This window comes from Dermacentor andersoni, chromosome 1, assembly GCF_023375885.2.
Source record: "Dermacentor andersoni chromosome 1, qqDerAnde1_hic_scaffold, whole genome shotgun sequence".
Taxonomy (NCBI): Eukaryota; Metazoa; Arthropoda; class Arachnida; order Ixodida; family Ixodidae; genus Dermacentor; species Dermacentor andersoni.
In genome coordinates this window covers 236995793-237016904 of record NC_092814.1, presented here as the reverse complement: position 1 = coordinate 237016904, position 21112 = coordinate 236995793, and the positions used below count along the sequence as shown (strand labels likewise).

The window sequence follows — 21112 nt, the reverse complement described above, 5'->3', positions numbered from 1 at the left end:
TGACTCTCTATCCACACGTAAGAGCTGATCAAAGATCTTTGAGGCCGGTGATAACAATGACCCTGTCTCGCTTGCGAGTGCATCAGCGGGCTCTTCCAGCAGGGGTGAACTTTGACACCCTGGCGATACGCTCTCATTGAGCTGGTCAGCTGGCAGGCTTTCCTCAACTGTGTTTTTGTCCCTCGGGCCTAGCTCGGATTCGGGTATTGAAGTTATCCCCCTTTCTGCTTCCGCTGGAGCAGCTTGTGCATTTTCAGCCGAAAGCGACGCGATTTTACAAGTTTGGCCTCGCGTCAATGCCTGTACTACGCCCTCTCCCAGTTTAAGCCCTTTGTCACGCAGTAGCTGATCCGACCGATTAGAAAAAATGTAAGGGTACTGCAGCGACAAAAATCTGGAAACAGCAGCCTCGGTCACGAGCTCACCGAACGGTCCACTGATTTTGACTTTGGCCATGGGCAGACATACGCTGTGTTCTTCTACAACCTGTTTTATCCATGCTACTTCTCCGGTGAAGTCATCTACCGTCACGTCAGACGGATGGACAATGTCCATCGTGGCGGCACTGTCTCTTAGCACTTGGCATGGTTTGCCATTAACTTGCAGGTCGTGAAGATATGGGCTTAAAAGTTCCATATTCTCGTCTTTTTCCTCTACGTAGAAAAAAACTGCACTGGGCTTCCCGCAGTTTACAGCTATATGTCCCAGTTTGTGGCATTTATAACAGCGGATTGGTCGAAAAGATTCGAATTTTCTTTTCTGCTCTTTTTGTACGGTTTCCCCGTTAGTTTTCTCCTCGCTCTTCTAGAGGCTCCGATCGTCTAGTCTGTCTGCGAACCCTTTTTGAACGGAAATGGTTTTCGCGGTCCATTTCGACCGTCCCAATTACCGTCCTCGGCGTTCAACTTTCTACGCGTTGCGTACTCTTCAGCTAATTCAGCCGCCTTTTCCACAGTGTTTACATTCCTTCTGTCTTGCACTCACAGTTTCACAGCTTGGGGGATGCTTTTGTAAAACTGCTCTAGACACATGCATTCAATGATCATGTCTCTGCTGTCGTGCGCTTCCGCGCTTTTCAGCCACTCGACTAGGTTGGCTTTTAAGCCGTATGCAAACTCCGGATACCCCTCGCTATCTTTCTTGCCTGTGCTCCTAAACCTTTGCCGAAAGCTTTCGGCTGAAAGGCGGTATTTCTTTAGAAGACTGGCCTTGATCTTCGCATAATCATATGCATCTTCCGCACTGAGTCTGGCGATTACCTCTGCAGCCTCACATGGCAACATAGACAGCAACCGCTGTGGCCATGTACTCGGACCGAAGTTCATCTTCTCGCAAGTCCTTTCAAAATTGCTTAGGAACAAGCCTATGTCGGTCCCGACCTCAAATGGCTTTAATAGCCTGTCCATGCGGTATGATTCTGCCTCACTTGATCGTCCCAGAGCCCCTTCACTTCCTTGAGACAACTCCAAACGTTTGCTTTCAAGCTCCAGTTGCAGTTTTCTTAACTCGCAATCTTTATCGCGTTCCTCTCTCTCTCTTTCCCGTTCTTCTCTTTCTCTGTCCCGTTTCTCTCTTTCTTTCAGAAGTTCAAACCCCATTTCAATTTCTTCCTCACTGGCCTGTTCGGAAATTAGCTCCAATAATTCCGATTTTAGCATTTCCTTGCGTACATCTAGGCCCAGTTCCTCACCAACAATCAACAATTCGTCTCTCAGCAGTTTCTTTAACTCCATGATTGCTGCTTTACTGCCTTGGTCCTGCTCGCTAAATCTAGCTAGGAAAACACAACCTAGCTAACACTCAACAATCTAGCTTCCCTACTTTTCTAAACAGACCAACCACAAAATGAAGCCTAGAGAGTCAAAGCAAGAACCAAGCACTCACCGCAGACACAGCACCACGTCGCAAAGTCCATCTCACCGCTGTCAGCCAGTTGTCAGGATTGGGGGCTCAATCCCATCGTTCGTGATCCGTTGTCAAGATTGGAGTCCGGCATGAATTCGTAGGTAGCTGGCCCATGCCGTCGTCCAACTTATTCACGCTGAGGACGTTGATGAAGGGAAGTACTGCTTCTCATCGAGAACGAGGAATATGGGTTTATTTACAGTATTTACATGCAGTTCATCAGTCTAGCATGACTGCGAGAGAAAGTACGTCAGTCTAACACGACTGCTTGAGAGAGTGTCTCAGTCTAACATGACTGCTTAAGAAAGTGTATCGAGCATCCGCACAACAGCCGTTTATAAACACTCGGTCCTCCCCCGATTCCAACGTGGCGGAAACGTTCGTCCAGTCATCGTAAACACGCCGTCTCTCCGCGGGACGGCTTACACACACACACGCACACACACACAGGTTCACGGTCCAAAACCGACATCACACGGATTTCGTAGAACTCGGGGCGGACCCTCGCAGTGCGCCCGGGTAGCCATTGTCTTGCGTCTTGGTCGGCGCGTGGGAAGAGGTCTCCGACAACGTTCCCGCGGCAAGTCCCCCACTCATAGCAGATCAGGTCCGCGTTGGTGGGTTCGGTAACAATAGTTGGCCCGCCGAACTCATTCAGTCACAACGGCGACGAGGCTAGAGCGTAACGGTGGCGGTTTCAGCACAAAGCCTGCTTCGTCAAACGCATCCTAGCTTAAGCGACGGAGAGTGGAGGACGCGCGTATTGTTCCCGACACAAAGTCGACTTAGTCACGCCGTGGCTAGAGGTTGGCGGCGGCGCTCCAGGAAAGTTGCGGCCACTATCGCAACTGGCCGTCAAAACTTGCACTGCCGCTGGCCGTTCTTAACAGTGTGGACATCAAGTTTCCATTGAACTGATCTTAATTCCTGAGTAATGCGGCGAATTGGGCATGTTGGTACATATTTGAAAAGGCGGCAGCGCTAAAAGGAAAGGCACGAAACGGAGTCAGGATGCGAGGTCAAGCGCTGAACTTCCAACAGCATGATTGTGAATGGTTCACCAAAATATACGTGCTGTCTGAGCCAGAGGTTATCATCTGCGCATGCGTAAATATGCCAGCTATTTGTCTGAAAGGGTGTTGGAGACTATGCTGATACTTCCCTCCCCAAGTCTAGAGATCCATTCAGATACTACAATTTCCCGTGGCAGACGCGTTTTACTCCTCTTGCTAACGAAAGTGCTTTCAAGGTTGGGCGAACAGTCCTTGCAAGTCAGAAAATGACTTGCCAGCAACCTTGAAAATATTTTTTTTCTCACGTATTTTTTTACGTTGTTTGCGTATACTCCCTTAACCTATCGTTAACACATATCGCAATTTGGCCAACGTATACTTTTCCGCACCCTAAAGCAATTTATTAGACCACACCTTCTGAGCATTCACAAAAAGACCGCCTGTGCTTACAGCTTGCGGGAGGGGGGGGGGGGGGGGGGGGCAGAGTACACGACTTGCACGTCGTAACGCTGGGTCACCGTTTCCAGATTATGCGATAGCGTGTGAATGAAAGGTACCTGACAGCTTACGGAAGGCAGCTACCTTCTGCCTACGCTGTGCGCGATCATCGCCCATTTGTGGCTTTGTGCGCATCTTTTTAAAAACCCTCGGCGACCGAAATGAGAAGGTGCTGAGGATACCCGGCGCTCTGCAGTCTTTCGGCTTGATGATTGAACACATCTGAGATACATTGCGGGCAAAATTTGCCAAGAGCGTTCTTTAGGCACAACGTGGCAATAGCTCGTTTAACGAGCTTAGTGTGGGCGAACTTGAAATGCAGGAGTGGTTTGTTGGCGCGCGGTTCATAGCTTCAGCAGGCACCAACAGATTTAGAGAGGAACGGAATATTTAAAAATCTGACGTGGCCATTGACTGGGAGTTCGTGCGTTAGGTCAAGCGGGCTCAGTGCATCTTTGACCGTAGCCAACACCTCTCTGCTTTCACATTCAGTGCCCTGCGCTTCACAATTTAAAACAACAACAAAACATAATCGACGAAGCGCAAAACTTTAGGAACATTCTTGTTCCTAAGTAAGGCATATATGAGACGGTCAAAATGAGCAAGTACTAAGTCTCTAAAGACTGGGGCGATCCTCAGCACCTCCTCATTTCGGCCATAGAGGGCCTTCTCAAAAAGATGCACGCAAAACAGCAAACGTGTGAAACCCGTGCACTGCGTAGGCAGAGGGTACCTTGCGTTCGCACGCCATCACACAATGTGTGGCAGCAGGCGGTGTTAGCCTGGCATGCATAACCGGTAGAACATACCCACTGGCAAATACCCGGTGGCCCAAGTCGGCGTGAAAGAGGGAATTGAAGAGTGACACATATACCCAGTGGCACACATCCAATTACCCAGGCTAGCACAAGAGTTGGCTTTAAGCCCGGCTCGCTCAGCCCAGTAGCCCAGTGCTCCACCCATTTGACCATGGACTAACAAGTGACCCAAGTTGGCGGGAAAGAGGTGAGGCGCGGACATGCATTGACACATACATAGAAAGCTAACAGACATATCATAAACTGGTGGAAGTTCCTAAATGATGCTAATATACATAAGAAAGGGCAATAGCGACATGTTCTTTTGGTCATCAGCCATTGAATGGCTGTGATATCCTCAAGAGTACACCAAATAGAACGTGCGACTCAAAACAGTAGACGCATAGCAAAACGTGGCACTTATATACACTTTATTGAACGCTTGTAACCGCCACTCGGGCCGGACTGCGGTGACCATTTCCCGTTTCGTAGAAATTCATACATATGTATTCGACAAAAATCTACACATACACCTTTAGTTGTAAACGTTCAAGTAGACCAAGAATTATCATATGGAATTGTGTTGTCGCAAGAAACAAAAGTGTTGTCCACTTTACGTTTTGTCCTCGTTTGCTTTTGGCGATATTTTTTAATTATGCCTTCCTGCCGACTCGCCCAGCTCGCCGTTTTGTTATCACAGGGTAACAATAGTGTCACTACAACAATCAACGGATAAGGAGGTTATACTTCAGCAATATCGTCATTGCAAAGTTCCCCTGTAAAATATAAAGAATGTCTTACAGAGGGTTCGTGTTGCTTCGCACGAATGATCGTATCATAGCAATGTGAGCTACTGATTCTAAAACTTATTCTTGCGTCGCCATTCTTTGCCCATGTGAGAATGATTTGCTTATTATAATATTGCGTATATAATAACCTCAAAAACTCTTTTTTGCCTCCCCGATGTTGAGTTACGTTTGAATCACGGATCAATTATGTTACATAGGGGCATTAGGAAAAATAACTGTATCTCACCGCCATTGGGTTTGGGGTTGTTTCTCAAGCCTTAATTACTTTCGCAGCCTCGATTAGCCAAGCTTGAAACGAACCCTCGTGTTGACGCTCTTGTCAATGCCAATAGCTGTTCGATATGTTTAATGTTGCTTTTGATTCCATAGCATGGCAAACTGCGCGGCGTATGCCTAGATTTGGTCGGTAGCTCCCCCTCAATCTCAGAAAAAGAAAAGCCACCATTGAAACGACAGCAAAGCTTACATGTTAACACGAGCATTATATTACACCCACAGAGTAATGCCCTATCGTCATTGATCAAGAACTTGTGAGATTCACGATATCGTGTCGGTTGCTTCCTGTAGTTACACTTGCTATACTCTCTGTGGAAAGCTAAATTATTTGTAAATAATTTCACTCCTTTTGATTTTCGCAATAGAGTACGTCAAACTTACCCGCCGTGGTTGCTCAGTGGCTATGGTGTTGCGCTGCTGAACACGAGGTCGCGGGAACGAATCCCGGCCGCGGCGGCCGCATTTCGATGGGGGTGAGATGGGAAAAACACCCGTGTGCTTAAATTTAGGTGCACGTGAAAGAACCCCAGGCGGTCGAAATTTCCCGAGTCCACCACTACGGCGTGCCTCATAACCAGGAAGAGGTTTTGGCACGTAAAACCCTATAATTAAATTTAAAATTACGTCAAACTTGCTTTCAAGACGTCCATGTGCCGTTCACGAAACGCTAACAGGGCTAGCGCGCAAGCTTGGGCACGCTGTTTCTTATTTTCTTAAGTCTGTGTGCACTGTGAACATCGTCGAAGTTAGCAGTGCTCGTTAATATAGTCGACCTGGGCGACTTGAAGAGCTATTTCCTATCCATGCAATGAAAAAAAAAAACGAACAACATTTTCTGACATCCAGAAGACAAGGGAAAACACGGGGAAAGCGGGAGATAGATATTAAAGACGTTGAGCAAAACGAGAACAAGGTGAAAGCAGGAGCCAACGTTTCGACAAGTGGACTTTTCTTCAAGGCCTTGAAGGCCTCCACTTGTCGAAACATTGGCTCCTGCTTTCACCTTGTTCTCGTTTTGCTCATCATCCAAAAGAGAAGTAAAATAAGTTGTTTTTTTCCTATGGTGTTTTATTCGGCCTTCTTGTAATAAAGCTATGTCCCTAAAGACGACGTCGGCATGTTACTTATTAGAAAGCAGAGTTCACCTGAATGGCAATTGTGTTTCCTCTGAGCCGCGTCATTAATTACAATTGATTTTTATTAATTGAAGCTTTATAATAACTTTGCATTTGAACACACGTGAGCGAGAATAAAAAGAAATGTGCCCGCACGTTCCTTTTTCAAGGGTTCTTTAAAGCGTTAGTGCGTTTTCTTTTTGACTAAATATACCTGAATTAAGAAAGCGCGCCTGCAACTATGGGACTAGGCAGGGAGTAACACAGCGCAGTGTTTCTCGTTTGCCGCTGTTGTCTCATACCTTTAAAGACCTTCTGCATTTCGGAATGTTACTTTCGTTTACGTGTTCCGACTCCTCACAATGATGATGGTTGTATTGGTTCTGCGAGTGTGATATCCATTTCATCAAGAAGAATCACTGTGCTCAAAGTTATTGTAGCTGGCCTTCCTAAAGTGCCTGCAAAGCCGGCGAAATTAAACTGCGAAACAAACTAACAGAGAAAATTAATAAAATGAGCAGTGGCGCTTAAATTAATATCGCTGTAGTCTTCCCCTATAAACCGGGGCCTTACGCCGTCCTGCGGAGCAGCGGCGCCTCGTGGCAGAGTCACGAACAATTATCGAACGCTCCTTCCTGTTTCGCAAAGTTGCTCACAGGCGGCGGCACCTGCAGCGGAGATATACGGCGCGAGTCCACGATTCATTTGATTCGTCAAACAAGGCTGCAAGTTATTTGTACTCTGTTAATTGTCCATATACGTTTGCTATTTTTAGTAACACATCATATGCGGTTCTGCTGTAATAATAATAATAATAATAATAAATCTTTCTGTGAAACTTTCCCCCCTGCTGCACCATAGTTATTGACACTTCTTGCACCTGTATTCCCAAGTTCTTCGTTTTTTTCTGATTTCATTCTTCTTTTGTTGTGTGTGTGTGTGTGTGTGTTCCTTGATTTCTTTCTTTTTCCTTTCTTTTGCGTTGACAAACTTCTTACTTCATCAGTGTCCTTATGTATACTTTTTTGTCTGCATGTCATTATCACATGTTGGCATGGCACATTATTGCCTTACTAATTCGGCTCTAGTTTTTCTTTCCTGCATCGCCGTAATGGCAGTACTGCAGGAAATACAAATTCATATACAACGTCGATATTGTTTAAACAGATTGCTAGAAAAGAATATGAGAACACAATGCAGAATATAACAATAATGGCACATCACTACGCATTTAACACAACATGCAAATGGTAAGCCGATGAAAAGCTATAATACACATGTCACAAGTCACGACGATGAAATAAAAGCACTGTGTCTTCAGGCAGTTGGTTCGATTCTCTCAATGTTTTTAAAAAGAAGGAGTTAGCAAAACAAGTGGTTCTGATGGAGTATTCTTGTACTTTATTCGTGTGCTGACAACCCTTTGGACGATACGTTGGTACTAAAAGATATTTTGTTTATTAATTCCTGTTCGATTGCAATATTGTATACTGTGCGAAAGTTTAATCGCAGTTGCTGTCTTCTAGATTGCAGCGTTCTAGGTTGCAGTGTGCGCTCACCGCAGCGATTGCTTAGTGGCTATGGTGTTGGTCTGCTAAGCACGAGGTCGCGGGATAGAATCCCGGCCACGGCGGCCGCATTTCGACGGGGACGAAATGAGAAAACACCCGTGTGCTTAGATTTAGGTGCACGTTAAAGAACTCCAGCTGGTCCAAACTTCCAGAGCCCCTCACTACTGCGTGCCTAATAAACAGATCGTGGTTCTGGTACCTGAAAATCCATGATTTAATTAATTGTGGTTGGAAAAGAGGCACCCGACCACGCCTAGAAACTTTTTATAGGCTCTTCTTGTGAAATGAAACCCCTTGAAAGCAGCCGAACACCATGACGGGAGCCATTTCTACCCATTAAAAATATATATATATATGCGGATGCCACGCACTGTGGGAATCGATATGAACGAAGCTTTGTATGCAGTTTGATTTGATCGACGACAATTAGTGGTGATGTTGGTGGCAAATGTGTAATTTCTTCAGCGTTTAGTCCGATACGAGAGCGATGAGTTGATGTTAACCGTTACCTTGCGCGCTACCACCGCTGCTTGTCTGCGTAGTTCACTGAACACACTGAGAGACATGTTTGCTTGAGGCCTTGTTTTGCGTCATTGTTCATAATCTCTGAGAAGTGAGCATATTCATTGGCTCAAATGGCACATAGCATCGTAGCAGAAGTCTTCAACATTATTTAATTATAAGGATGCGCGTAATTCAATTAGTTATTATAAAATTGTATGTATACATTGCAAACACACATTCGCGGTGTGCACCGCGTTTCGCTTTGTAGCAAAGACGCTCCTGTTCCGCGCGACGCTTCTTTCGGGCCTGGGTCTCCTCGACACTGAGTGCTCGCTTCGGAGCCTTTCTTCTAGCGCGTGTTTACGTGCTCCTTCTGCATACGTGACCTGCATGCTGTTGATACGCCAGCTCCAAGCGCTTCTCTTTATGCTATGAACGATTGCACTGTTTGTACTATCACAGCCCAGTACGCGACCTCCGCAGACCAGCACCTGCATTTTTGTCGCGTAGGAAAGCAAAGACAGCACGTGCCATACGCACAAACTGAGCTTACCGGCTCGCGGTGGCGCCGCCGGGACGCGTGCAGGCGAGCATCATCTGGTAGTGTTGCAAGAGACTCAGCGCCATGCGCGGCAAGACCCTCACAGTGCACGGAAAGTCGGGAGAAAAGGCAAAGAAAGCTTTGCTTCCGAAACCGGGGCGTTTGCGTCGCCAAAGAGATTACAACTCAGTACTTCCCCACATACTGGCTGATGATCCACCCCAAGATGGCCCGCAATCGCCTTGGAAGCATGCATGTAGAAATAAAACACTCATACTCAGTGGCGTAGCTAGGTCGTCTGGCACCCGGGGCTCATAGGTCTTCTGACAACACCCCCCCCCCCCGCTGGCCCCTGGCACCCAGGGCCCACGGCCCCCTCCCCCCCCCCCCCCATCTCCTTGCTACGCCACTGCTCATACTCACTATAGTTGCTATAGAGCTATTGCGATAGAGAAATCTGATTGCTATAAGGAAACACACGTCATGGCGTCCGTAAAACGGGAAAACGAGAAGAAAATCTCGCGTGCGTTCTATCTTGCATAACTTTGCCGGTGAGATAAGGAGAGTGGTACGAGCTCTAGACAATTCCGGGGGCTGCGCTTGCCACGGCGCAGCCCCCTTTTCATCGCTTCCTACCTCGACTCACCGATGCTTCCGCTTCGCCTTTTGCCTTTCCCGTCACCTTTTCTGAGAGTCGCGTTAAGAGTCCCTGTCGTCACGGTTTGCGTGCGTCGCCGCCGTTCGCGCCGATGTGAGTTCAATTAAGTTGCGCGCTTCGAGTCTTCTCTTAATGGTGCGTGTTTTGTTTCTCGCTTTTCTCGCTTCCTTGCCATGCGCTGTTGCTCGGTGAAGCTTGAACGACACTCTTCTCGCGCCTTTCACGCATGACCTGACTTTTGAAGACGTCGATGTGCGTGATAGTCAACTGCCGCTTTTCGCGAAGCGCCGGAGGCATCTGCTCACGTAGAAGGAGGGCAGCAGAGAGGAGCAGGAACGGGCGCCGGCAGAAGCAGCGAACGAACCGGGTGCGTTGACGCGCTGCAAGGCGTGTCCCGATAAGACTTTACAACATCCACTGGAGCTTGCGTTTGTGTTCGCCTTGTTTGTTTTTAGCACTGCGTATGGTTCTGTTTTTATTGAGTCTCCTGGCGAAAGCGTTCCACGCACATCTTCACCATGAACGACGCAATTACAGCCGCTTTAGAACCCCGCGCCATACACTATGCAAAAAAGCAGCAAAATCTTTACGCATGTGTTCTAATGCGATCGAGCTTTGACTGCTGCATCTCTCCTTACGTTTGCGCGGGAGAACGGTGCCAGCGGGACGGTCGATGTGAAATGCTTTTCAAACCTGCCTTCCATAGTGACCTGCTCAGAATCTTGGCTATTTGTGCGCTTATGCTTCTCCTCATCCCCCCCTCCCCCCCGCTCCCTCGTCAGATGAGTCTCGGTAAAGAGCACGCACTGTTGACAGCTTGAGGAATTAGGGGACATTGCACTTGCGCGTAAAAAATGGACACGCACAGGAATATGAAAAAAGACACACCGAACGCTAGACATCAACAGACTTTATTCTCAGGAGGACACAAATATATATGCAAAAAGACGCATTTTTTACACGCTAGTGCAATGTCCCCTTATACGAATAACCATCAACTAGCCCAGCTTTCTGCCTTAAATTCGTCAAAGTCAAAAGGCGAAGAGCAAGATAAATGGAAAGTAAAAAGAATCTTTAGAAAATAGGGACCCTCGAGTCCACACTATTTCGCGCAATGGCGCGTTTGTGTCCCCCTATAGCTAATGCGCTTCTGCAATTCTGTATTTCATTCCATGAAATTACGTTCATCTTTTTTCATGTTACTTCCATGCTTTTATAATTACTTTTATAGAAAGAATGTAAAATGGTGCGGAACAATTGCCACTACCGCTTGAATGTTGCCGAACAATTTATTAAATCAATGAACTGCGCATGAAATCAGTTCCGTACCACGATGGTGTTTCGTGGATGATTGTGAGAATCATTCAGAGGGCGAATGGATCCTCGCGCGCAAATGAACATTGCGCACAGTTATTCCTCTTACTCCAGCACACCTGTGATACCGGTTTTAAATACTGTTTCGTTATTTTATGTGAGAGGTTCTAGATGTTTACGGAATGTGTGTAATCGTGCCTATGCATCACCGTCACGACGACAAAAGTAACTGGAGCGTAGTAAGGGAATAATGTATGTTAAGGCTCTCAGAGTGATGCAGCGATGAGAAGCGTTATGCGCACTCAACACCTGTCACACGTGCAACTTCCTCATGTCCTTGAGCTTTACCTAAAGCCCGCGACGTCCGCGCGTAAAAACAGTTAAACATGCCGTATTTTGGCCGATTTACAGTTACTGTGCTAGCATCTGCCGTAAAAGGTCACTGTGTATCGCGATACATTCGACATACAACCATAAATAGGAGTGCTGCAAAAATTTCTTCGATTGAACGAAGCGAACACAAAATAGAGGGAGGCGAGGAGGATAACGCAACCGGCGCAGGGCTGGAGCGTCCGCGATCGCCCACCTTTCGGTGACATTTCTTCGCGCGTCTCAGCGCACGATTTATAGCAGGTTCCGATCGCCATTAATAGCGCATGATTTATCTGTCCGGAGTGATGGCGTACAGGGCGACGCCTGAAATGCTCTCTTCACAGCGTAGTCGCCGAGTGCTGCGATTGCAGCGGATTGCACCGGAGCGTCATGACGCTAAGCGTCGCCCACCGTTTTCTTTTTCGACCTCTTATTATAACTGACCAAGAGGCTATTTCATTATGGCGCTCCGGCCGCGTTTATCGTGTGATTGGAGTGTTTTAGCTTAGCGTGATATGGAATACTTCAACGTGGTATGTGACACATTATGCCATGATACGTGATACGTTATAGGCCCACGGTTCATGTGCGTCTTCAACGCTAGTCACACGGGGCACTTGCAATCACGATCTAGGCCCATCCAGATCGAATTTCTCGATTACCATTCGTTTCCTTACACAGCTAGCGCAAAGAAGCCAATCGTGGTCTAGTAATTCGTTCCAGTTCGGATTTGATCGCAATCGCAAGTATGGGCAGTGTGCCTGGGATATTATACCGCTGACTACCACGACAGGTTACCCTGAGTGCGTAACAACATCGCAAAAACCTGACCAACCCAGACTTCCCACTTCGATACGAACTCAACCTTGAGAGCAATAAATAAATCTCAATATCGATTAGGCCCATTTCATGCTGTCCACAAAGCCTATGAGCGATGTTTCTTTTTCTTTCTTTTTTTCCCCTTATTGTTGAAACCAACTGTTTGTTTTGGCACTGCTAGTCTATACACGTCACTGAGCCGTGGAACTGTTTGCATTTCCACCCAGCATATGATGCCGCAGCATTATATAGCGTTGATGATGCATCGGGAATACGGAACGCTCCAAAGGCAAGTTCTTCATTGCATCATTAATGTGATTTTGCGCTCTGGAACTGTACTCTATGACGGCAAGCTAAAACGTTGACATCTCGCAATGTCTAACACATTTCCGCTGAGAGGTGCTGAATGCGCATTGAGCCTAATGTTGCACGCATCACGGTAACGTATAAGGATCACGCAAAGTTAGCGCTATCTCTCTCTCTCTCTTTCTCTCTCTCTCTCTCTCTCTCTGTGTTTTTTTTTATATAAGGAAAGGAGATTTATATTGTGATGGCCACAGTGCGACGCTGTTTTCTTAGCCGCAGGGGGGTGTACAGTTTCTTCCTTCGACCCTTTCTTTTCCTTACGGTGTGAAATTTTTGTGTCTCTGATGCTCTTTTTGCTAAAAGAGGCATGCAACGAAGCTCAAATGTGGTTACTTCAACCTGGGCGCGGTGGTTTCACTGATTTACTTGCTTGCAACTTCAGCTCTCTTACTGATTCTTCACCATCAGTACCACTAAAACAGAAGGACAATGATGCCCTTCAGTACAGCTCTAATTGCTCCTGCTTTTTAAATTTTGAGCGCAGCTCACATCACGAAGTAACGAAACCAGTTGTGGTACTGTATAGCGTGCAGCATGCACAGAAGAAAGAATGTCGCATTTTTATTCATCGGTCTTATTGTTTTTTCGTTTGCATTAGGAATGTCAAAGTGTACAAAAGTGCATGTGTGGGAAGTGTGGAAAGCCTGTCACGTGCTATAGCTGGAGAGGAAACGGGAGAACTTAGAAGACCGCATATATATATATATATATATATATATATATATATATATATATATATATATATATATGTGTGTGTGTGTGTGTGTGTGTGTGTGTGTGTGTGTGTGTGTGTGTGTGTGTGTGTGTGTGTGTGTGTGTGTGTGCGTGCGCGTGTGCGTGTGCGTGTGTGTGTGTGTGTGTGTGTGTGTGTGTGTGTGTGTGTGTGTGTGTGTGTGTAATTTTCTGCCGTCCTCGGCTGCGCTTTCTTTCCCTTGGCACCCATTCTGTAACTCTAATGGTCTACCGGTTATGTACCCTGCCCATATGACCTGCCTAGTTCCACTTTTTACTCTGAATATCCACTAGAATATAGGCTATCCCCGTCTGTTCTCTGATCAACACCGCTTACTTCTATTAACGTTACGCCTAATATTTTTCGCTCCATCCCACTTGGAGCGGTCCTTAACTTGTTCTCGAGCTTCTTTGCCAATCTGCAAGTTTCTCCCCATATGTTAGCAGCGGTAGAATGTAATTATTGTACACTTTTCTTTTCAACGACAGTGTTGATCTCCCAGTCAGGATTTGATAATGCCGGCCGTATGCACTCCAAACCATTTTTATTCTTCTGTAAATTTCCTTCTCATTATCAGTGTAATGGACTGTCAGCAACTGACCTAGATAAAGGTACCCCTGCACAGACTCTGGAGGCTGACTGACGATCCTCAATTCTCCTTGCCTGGCCAGGCTGTAGAACATTACCTTTGTCTTATGCATATTAATCTTCAGCGCCATTCTTACATTTTGTCGGTTAGAGTCCTCAATCGTTTGTTTTAATTCGTCGACAGTGTCGCTGATTAGGACAATGTCATCTGCAAACCGAAGGTTGCTGAGCCTTCACTGCCTCATTGTCTAGTAGCTTAAATACTTCATCATCATCATCATCATCATTAGCCTGGCTACGCCCACTGCAGGGCAAAGACATCTCCCATACTTTTCCAACTACACCGGTCATGTGTTAATTGTGGCCATGTTGTTCCTGCAAACTTCTTAATCTCATCCGTCCACCTAACTTTCTGCCGCCCCCTGCTACGCTTCCCTTCCCTTGAAACCCAGTCCGTCACCCTTAATGACCATCGGTTATCTTCCCTCCTCATTACATGCCTTACCCATAACCATTTCTTTTTCTTGATTTCAACTAAGATGTCATTAACTCGCGTTTGTTCCCTCACCCAATCTGTTCTGTTCTTATCCTTTAACGTTACACCACCCACCATTCTTCTTTCCATAGCTCGTTGCGTCGTCCTCAATTTAAGTAGAAACCTTTTCGTAAGCCTCCAGGTTTCTGCCCCGTAGGTGAGTACTGGTAAGATACAGCTGTTATACACTTTTCTCTTGAGGGATAGTGGCAACCTGCTGTTCATGATTTGAGAATGCCTGCCAAACGCACCCCAGCCTATTCGTATTCTTCTGGTTATTTCACTCTCATGATCCGGATCCGTGGTCACTACCTGCCCTAAGGTGATGTATTCCCTTACCACTTCCAGTGCCTCGCAACCTATCGTAAACTGCTGTTCTCTTCCGAGGCCGTTAAACATTACTGTAGTTTTCTGTAGATTAATTTTTAGACCCACTCTTCTGCTTTGCCTGTCCAGGTCTGTGAGCATGCATTCCAATTGGTCCCCTGAGTTACTAAGCAAGGCAATATCATCAGCGAATCGCAAGTTACTAAGGTATTCTCCATTAACTCTTATCCCCAATTCTTCCCAATCCAGGTCTCTGAATACCTCCTGTAAACACGCTGTGAACAGCATTGGAGAGATCGTATCTCCTTGCCTGAAGACTTTCTTCATTGAGATTTTGTTGCTTTCTTTATGGAGGACTACGGTGGCTGTGGAGCCGCTATAGATATCTTTAAGTATTTTTACATGCGGATCGCCTACACCCTGATTCCGTAATGCCTCCAAGACTGCTGAGGTTTCGACTGAATCAAACGCTTTCTCGTAATCAATGACAGCTATGTATAAGGGTTGGTTATATTCCGCACATTTCTCTATCATCTGATTGATAGTGTGAATACGGTCTATTGTTGAGTAGCCTTTACGAGATCCTGCCTGGTCCATTGGTTGACAGAAGTCTACGGTGTTCCTGATTCTATTTGTGATTACCTTAGTAAATACTTTGTAGGTAATGGACAGTAAGCTGATCGGTCTATAATTTTTCAAGTCTTTGGCGTCCCCTTTCTTATGGATTAGGATTATGTTAGCGTTCTTCCAAGATTTCGGTACGCTGGAGGTCATGAGGCATTGTGTATATAGGGTGGCCAGTCTTTCTAGGACAATGTTCCGACCATCCTTCAACAAATCTGCTGTTACCTGATCCTCCCCAGCTGCCTTCCCCCTTTGCATAGCACCCAACGCGTTCTTTACTTCTTCCGGCGTTACTTGTGGTATGTCAAATTCCTCTGGACTGTTCTCTCTTCCATTATCGTCGTGGGTGCCACAGGCACTGTATAAATCTCCATAGAACACCCCAGCCACTTGAACTATGTTATCCATATTAGTAATGACATTGCCGGCTTCGTCTCTTAACGCATACATCTCATTCTTGCCTCTTCCTAGTTTCTTCTTCACTGCTTTTAGGATTCCTCCGTTCCTGAGAGCATACTCAATTCTGTCTATATTATACTTCCTTATGTCAGCTATCTTACGCTTGTTGATTAACTTGGAAAGATCTGCCAGTTCTATTCTAGCTGTAGGGTTAGAGGCTTTCATACGTTGGCGCTTAATCAGATCTTTCCTCTTCTGCGATGGCTTACCGGTATCCTGTCTAACGAAGTTACCACCGACTTCTATTGCACACTCCTTAATGATGCCCATAAGATTGTCGTTCATTGCTTCAACACTAAGGCCCTCTTCCTGAGTTAAAGCCGAATACCTGTTCTGCAGCTTGATCCGGAATTCCTCTATTTTCCCTCTTACCGCTAACTCATTGATCGGCTTCTTATGTACCAGTTTCTTCAGTTCACTCCTAAAGTCTAGGCTAATTCGAGATCTTACCATCCTATGGTCACTGCAGCGCACCTTGCCGAGCGCGTCCACATCTTCTATGATTACAGGGTTAGCGCAGAGTATGAAGTCTATTTCATTTCTAGTCTCGCCATTCGGGCTCCTCCACATCCACTTTCGGTTATCCCGCTTGCGGAAGAAAGAATTCATTATCCGCAAATTATTCCGTTCTGTAAACTCTACTAATAACTCTCCCCTGCTATTCCTATAACCTATGCCCTATTCCCTCACTGACTTGTCTCCAGCCTGCTTCTTGCCTACCATGGCATTGAAGTCGCCCATCAGTATAGTGTGCATTTTGTTTTGACTTTACCCATCGCCGATTCCAGGTCTTCATAGAAGCTTTCGACTTCCTGGTCATCATGACTGGATGTAGGCGCGTAGACCTTTACGGCCTTCAATTTGCACCTTATTAAGTTTCACAACAAGACCTGCCACCCTCTCGTTAATGCTATAGAATTCCACTATGTTACCAGCTATATCCTTATTAATCAGGAATCCGACTCCTAGTTCTCGCCTCTCCACTAAGCCCCGGTAGCACAGGAGTTGCCCGCTTTTTAGCACTGTATATGCTTCATTTGTCATGCTAACCTCACTGAGCGTCATTATATCCCATTTAATACCCGCTAATTCCTCCAATAGCACTGCTAGACTCGCCTCACTAGATAACGTTCTGGCGTTAAACGTTGCCAGGTTCAGATTCTTATAAGTGTATGAATGACGGTGGGCTGCTCCGGACCACCGTCAGTGGCACATCGCTCCTCGAAGAGGTAGGACATGTTTCGAGTGAGATCCTGAACAACGCCTTGCAATGTGGTTAACGCAGTCTAAATCATGGATCCGGGACCTTAAAGAGGTGTGACGTAGTGCTCACGCATTTATCTCGCATTTATCGCTAAATCAAGTTTCGGTGTCTTTTTTTTTTCTACTTGTTGGCATGCAACGTTTCTTTGCATTTTTGGGGACTACTCACATAAAAATTCTATCGCACTGAATGGCAGTCAAACGTTACCTACGCTACTCTACGACCATCGCGTTAAGCTGGAAGTTGAATCGCAAGCCATGTGGTCGCCTCAACTGCGGTGCTTACAGCTTTCTTTCTTTCTTTTTTTTGTATTGACGACGACGTTATGCTGCTTAAGCGCTGCCATCGCGGTGCTTCCTAGAGGTGGCAGTAGATTATGTACTCGGGGCCCATATTGCCGTTAGGTTTACAATTCTGAATCTAAAGAATATAGAGTCTGTAATGTGGTATATACTGCCGGCAGTGACTGTAGGCGTTGGTTACGCAGGGGCTAATAATTTAGCAAAATTATCGCAAAGATTCAGTGCATCTGGCATAAAGCCCTTGAAAAATGACACTGTTAAGTTCAAGCCCAGAGGCGAACACAAGGACACAGTTTCATAAGTATGCACCAGCGCAAGAGTTGTGCGCTTAACGGAACCATGAAACATCTAGTTTGAAGAGCGGTGCACATTTCTTATTGCTGTCTTTCCCGCGCTAGAGGCATTCCGACACGCGTTATTGTTTGTGGTATTTGAGATCGATGCATGCGTAAGGAACACATTTCCTGCGCTATTTTGTACCGGGAACGGTGAGCGCCGGCGTCCAGCTGCGCTGACTGGCCAGCACAAGCTGCCAGCCAAGACTCGCGCGCCCAGCGAGCGCGATTGTGGGCTGCGGCACGAGCTCTGTCGCTTTGCGTAGCTAATGGCCGCTGCGGCACGGCAGCCATTAGGTGCGCGTAAACTACGGCAAAGGGGAGAGTGTAATGTTCGCCGACAAGGGTCCCACCCTCGTGCGGGAGGAGGCAACGTAATTTGTTTTCGTTTTCTCGCACCCGCCCGCTGATGACAGGCGGAGAGCTTTAGGCACGCACTCACGGCTTGTGTGACAGGTGTGCCGTGTGTCCCGAAAAACTGAGTGAACCGGAGCCATTCTAGTTTGCCGAGAACCGGGAAAAGCGAATTAGCGTCGCTGCGGGTTCATAGAAGTCGGTGATGTCCTGAGTGGTCGGTCGCTAAGCCGTGATGGCCATTGTGGCTCCTCTGTCGAGAGCACATGGCCGCAAGGCTTGCCCGCCGGCGCGTCAGTTTGGTTTCGTTTGCCGTGTAGCGCCCTCAAGAGAATTCAACTGCCATGCGAAGGAGCGTGGTATCCTGTTTCTATACGTTCGCTTGCCTTCATTCAAGTTATCTGGGAAATTAACATTGCCTTGGAGTCACAAAATGTGAAAGCTGTAAAGACAGCTTGTGATGCGCACCCTCACGCTCAATTTGAGTAAATCAAGCCAACTGCTGAAAACAAAGTGTCGAATAAACATTGCTTAATCATCATCGTCATCATCATCACCCTGTTTTATGTCCACTGCAGGACGAAGGCCTCTACCTGCGATCTACAATTACCCCTGTCCTGCGCCAACCGATTCCAACTAGCGCCCGCGAATTTCCTCATTTCATCGCTCCACCTAGCCTTCTGCCATCCTCGACTGCGTTTTCTTTCTTTTGGTACCCATTCTGTAACACTAATGGACCAACGGTTATCTAACCGGCGCGTTACATGACCTACCCAACTCCATTACTTTCTCTTGATGTCAATTAGAATGTCCTCTATACCCGTTTGCTCTCTGATCCAAACCACTCGCTTTCTGTATCTTAACGTTATGCTTAGCAATCTTCGTTCCATCGCTCTTTGCGCGATCCTTAACTTGTTCTCAAGCTTTCCTCTTCCCCATAAGTCAGCACTGGTAAAATCCACTGATTGTACACTTTAGTATTCAATGATAATGGTAAGCTTCCAGTCAGGAGCTGACAATGTCTGCCGTACGCGATCCAACCAATTTTTATTCTTCTATAAATTTCCTTCTCATGATCAGGGTTCCCTGTGATTAACTGACCTAGGTAAACGTAATCCGTCAGAGACCCTTGAGGCTGACTGGCGATCCTGAATTCTCGTTCCTTTGCCCGGCTATTCATCGTTATCTTTGTATTCTGCATATTATTCTTCAACCCCACTCTTACACTCTCTCTGTTAGGGTGCTCAATCATTCGTTGTAACTCGTCTGCATTGTTGCTGAATAGAACGATGTCATCGGCAAACCGAAGGTTACTGAGATATTCACCGTCGATCCTTACTCCTAAGCCTTCCCAGTTTAATAGCTTGAATACTTCTTGCAAGCACGCAGTGAATAGCATTGGAGAAATTGTGTCTCCCTGTCTAACCCCTTTCTTTATAGGTATCTTCCTGCTTTTCTTGCGGAGAATTAAGGTAGCTGTAGAACCTCTGTAGATATTTTCCAAGGTATTTACGTAAGCGTTCTGTACGCCTTGATTACGTAATGCATCTGTGACTTCTGGTATCTCTACCGAATGAAATGCCTTTTCGTAATCTATTAAAACTATATACAGAGGTTTGTACTCTGCGGATTTTTCGATAAACTGATCAATGACATGGATGTGATCCATTATAGAATATCCTTTCCTGAAGCCAGCCTGTTCCCTTGGTTGACCAAACTCCAGTGTTGCCATTATTCCATTGGAGAATATTGTGGTACATATTTTATATAATACTGGCGGTGAGCTAATGGGCCTATAATTTCTCAATTCAATAACGTCTCCTTTTTTGTGAATTAGTATAATGTTTTCCTTCTTCCAGTTTTCTGGGACCCTTGCAGTCGATAGACACTTCGCATAAAGAGCCGCCAGTTTTCCAAGCATTATGTCTCCTCCATCTTTGAATAAATCGACTGTTATTCCATCTTTTCCGGCCGCTCTTCCTCGTTTCATGCCTTGGAAGGCCCTTCTGACCTCATCGCTAGTTACAGGAATAGTTTCTGTATCCTGTTCATTACTGTTTCTAATGGAGGTATCCTGACTCCTCCGGGTATTGTACAGGTCAGTATAGAATCCTTCCGCTACTTTTACTATATCTTCGATATATCTGATGATATTATCCTGCTTATCTTTCAGTGCATATATCTTGGTTTGTCCTATGGCAAGTTTCTTTCTCACTGATTTCAGGCTGCGTTCATTTTTTACGGCTTCTTCTGTCTTTCTCATGTTATAGTTTCGATTATCACTTCTTTTCTCCTTGCTAGTCAGTCTTGACAGTTCCGAAAATTCTATCTTATCTCTTTAGTGGGACACTTTCATTGTTTGTCGTTTCTTTATTGGGTCATTTTTCACTTGAGAGAGCTTGCCTACTGGTTGCCTAGGTACCTTGCCTCCAACTTCAATTGCTGCCTCTGAAGTCAGCCTAGTTACGGTTTCATTCATTGCCTTTATGTCACCTTCATCTCTCTGTTCTAAGGCTGCATGTTTGTTTGCAAGTACCAGCCTGAATTTGTCTGCTTTTACCCTTACTGCATCTAGGTTGTCCTGTTTCTTCTTAACCAATTTTACTCTTTCTCTCTTCAAATTGAGGTGAATCCTATCCCGCACTAACCTATGATCACTGCACTTTACCCTACCTATCACTTCTACATCCTGCACTATGCTGGGATCGGCAGAAGATATGAAATCAATTTTGTTTCACCATTAGGGCATTTCCAGGTCCGCTTTCTGTTGTTACGGTTCCTGAAAAAGGTGTTCAATATTCGAAGCTTATTCCTTTCTGCGAATTCTACCAGCATTTCTACTCTAGCGTTCCTAGAATCGACGCCGTAGTGGCCAATTGCTTGTTCACCAGCCTGCTTTTTCCCCACTTTTGCATTGAAGTCGCCCATTACTACAGTATACTGAGCTGGCACTTCTGTCATCACTCATTCAACACCTTCATAAAACTGATCTACTTCCTCGTCATCGTGGCTGGATGTTGGAGCATAGGCTTG

The 21112-nt window shown here is 46.0% G+C and overlaps 1 long non-coding RNA gene across 1 annotated transcript in view; it reads left to right on the top strand.

Annotated features, from left to right (window-relative positions):
- Positions 1 to 21112, top strand: part of LOC140219862 (uncharacterized) — a 651045-nt gene that overhangs the window by 569619 nt on the left and 60314 nt on the right. The window lies entirely within an intron of this gene.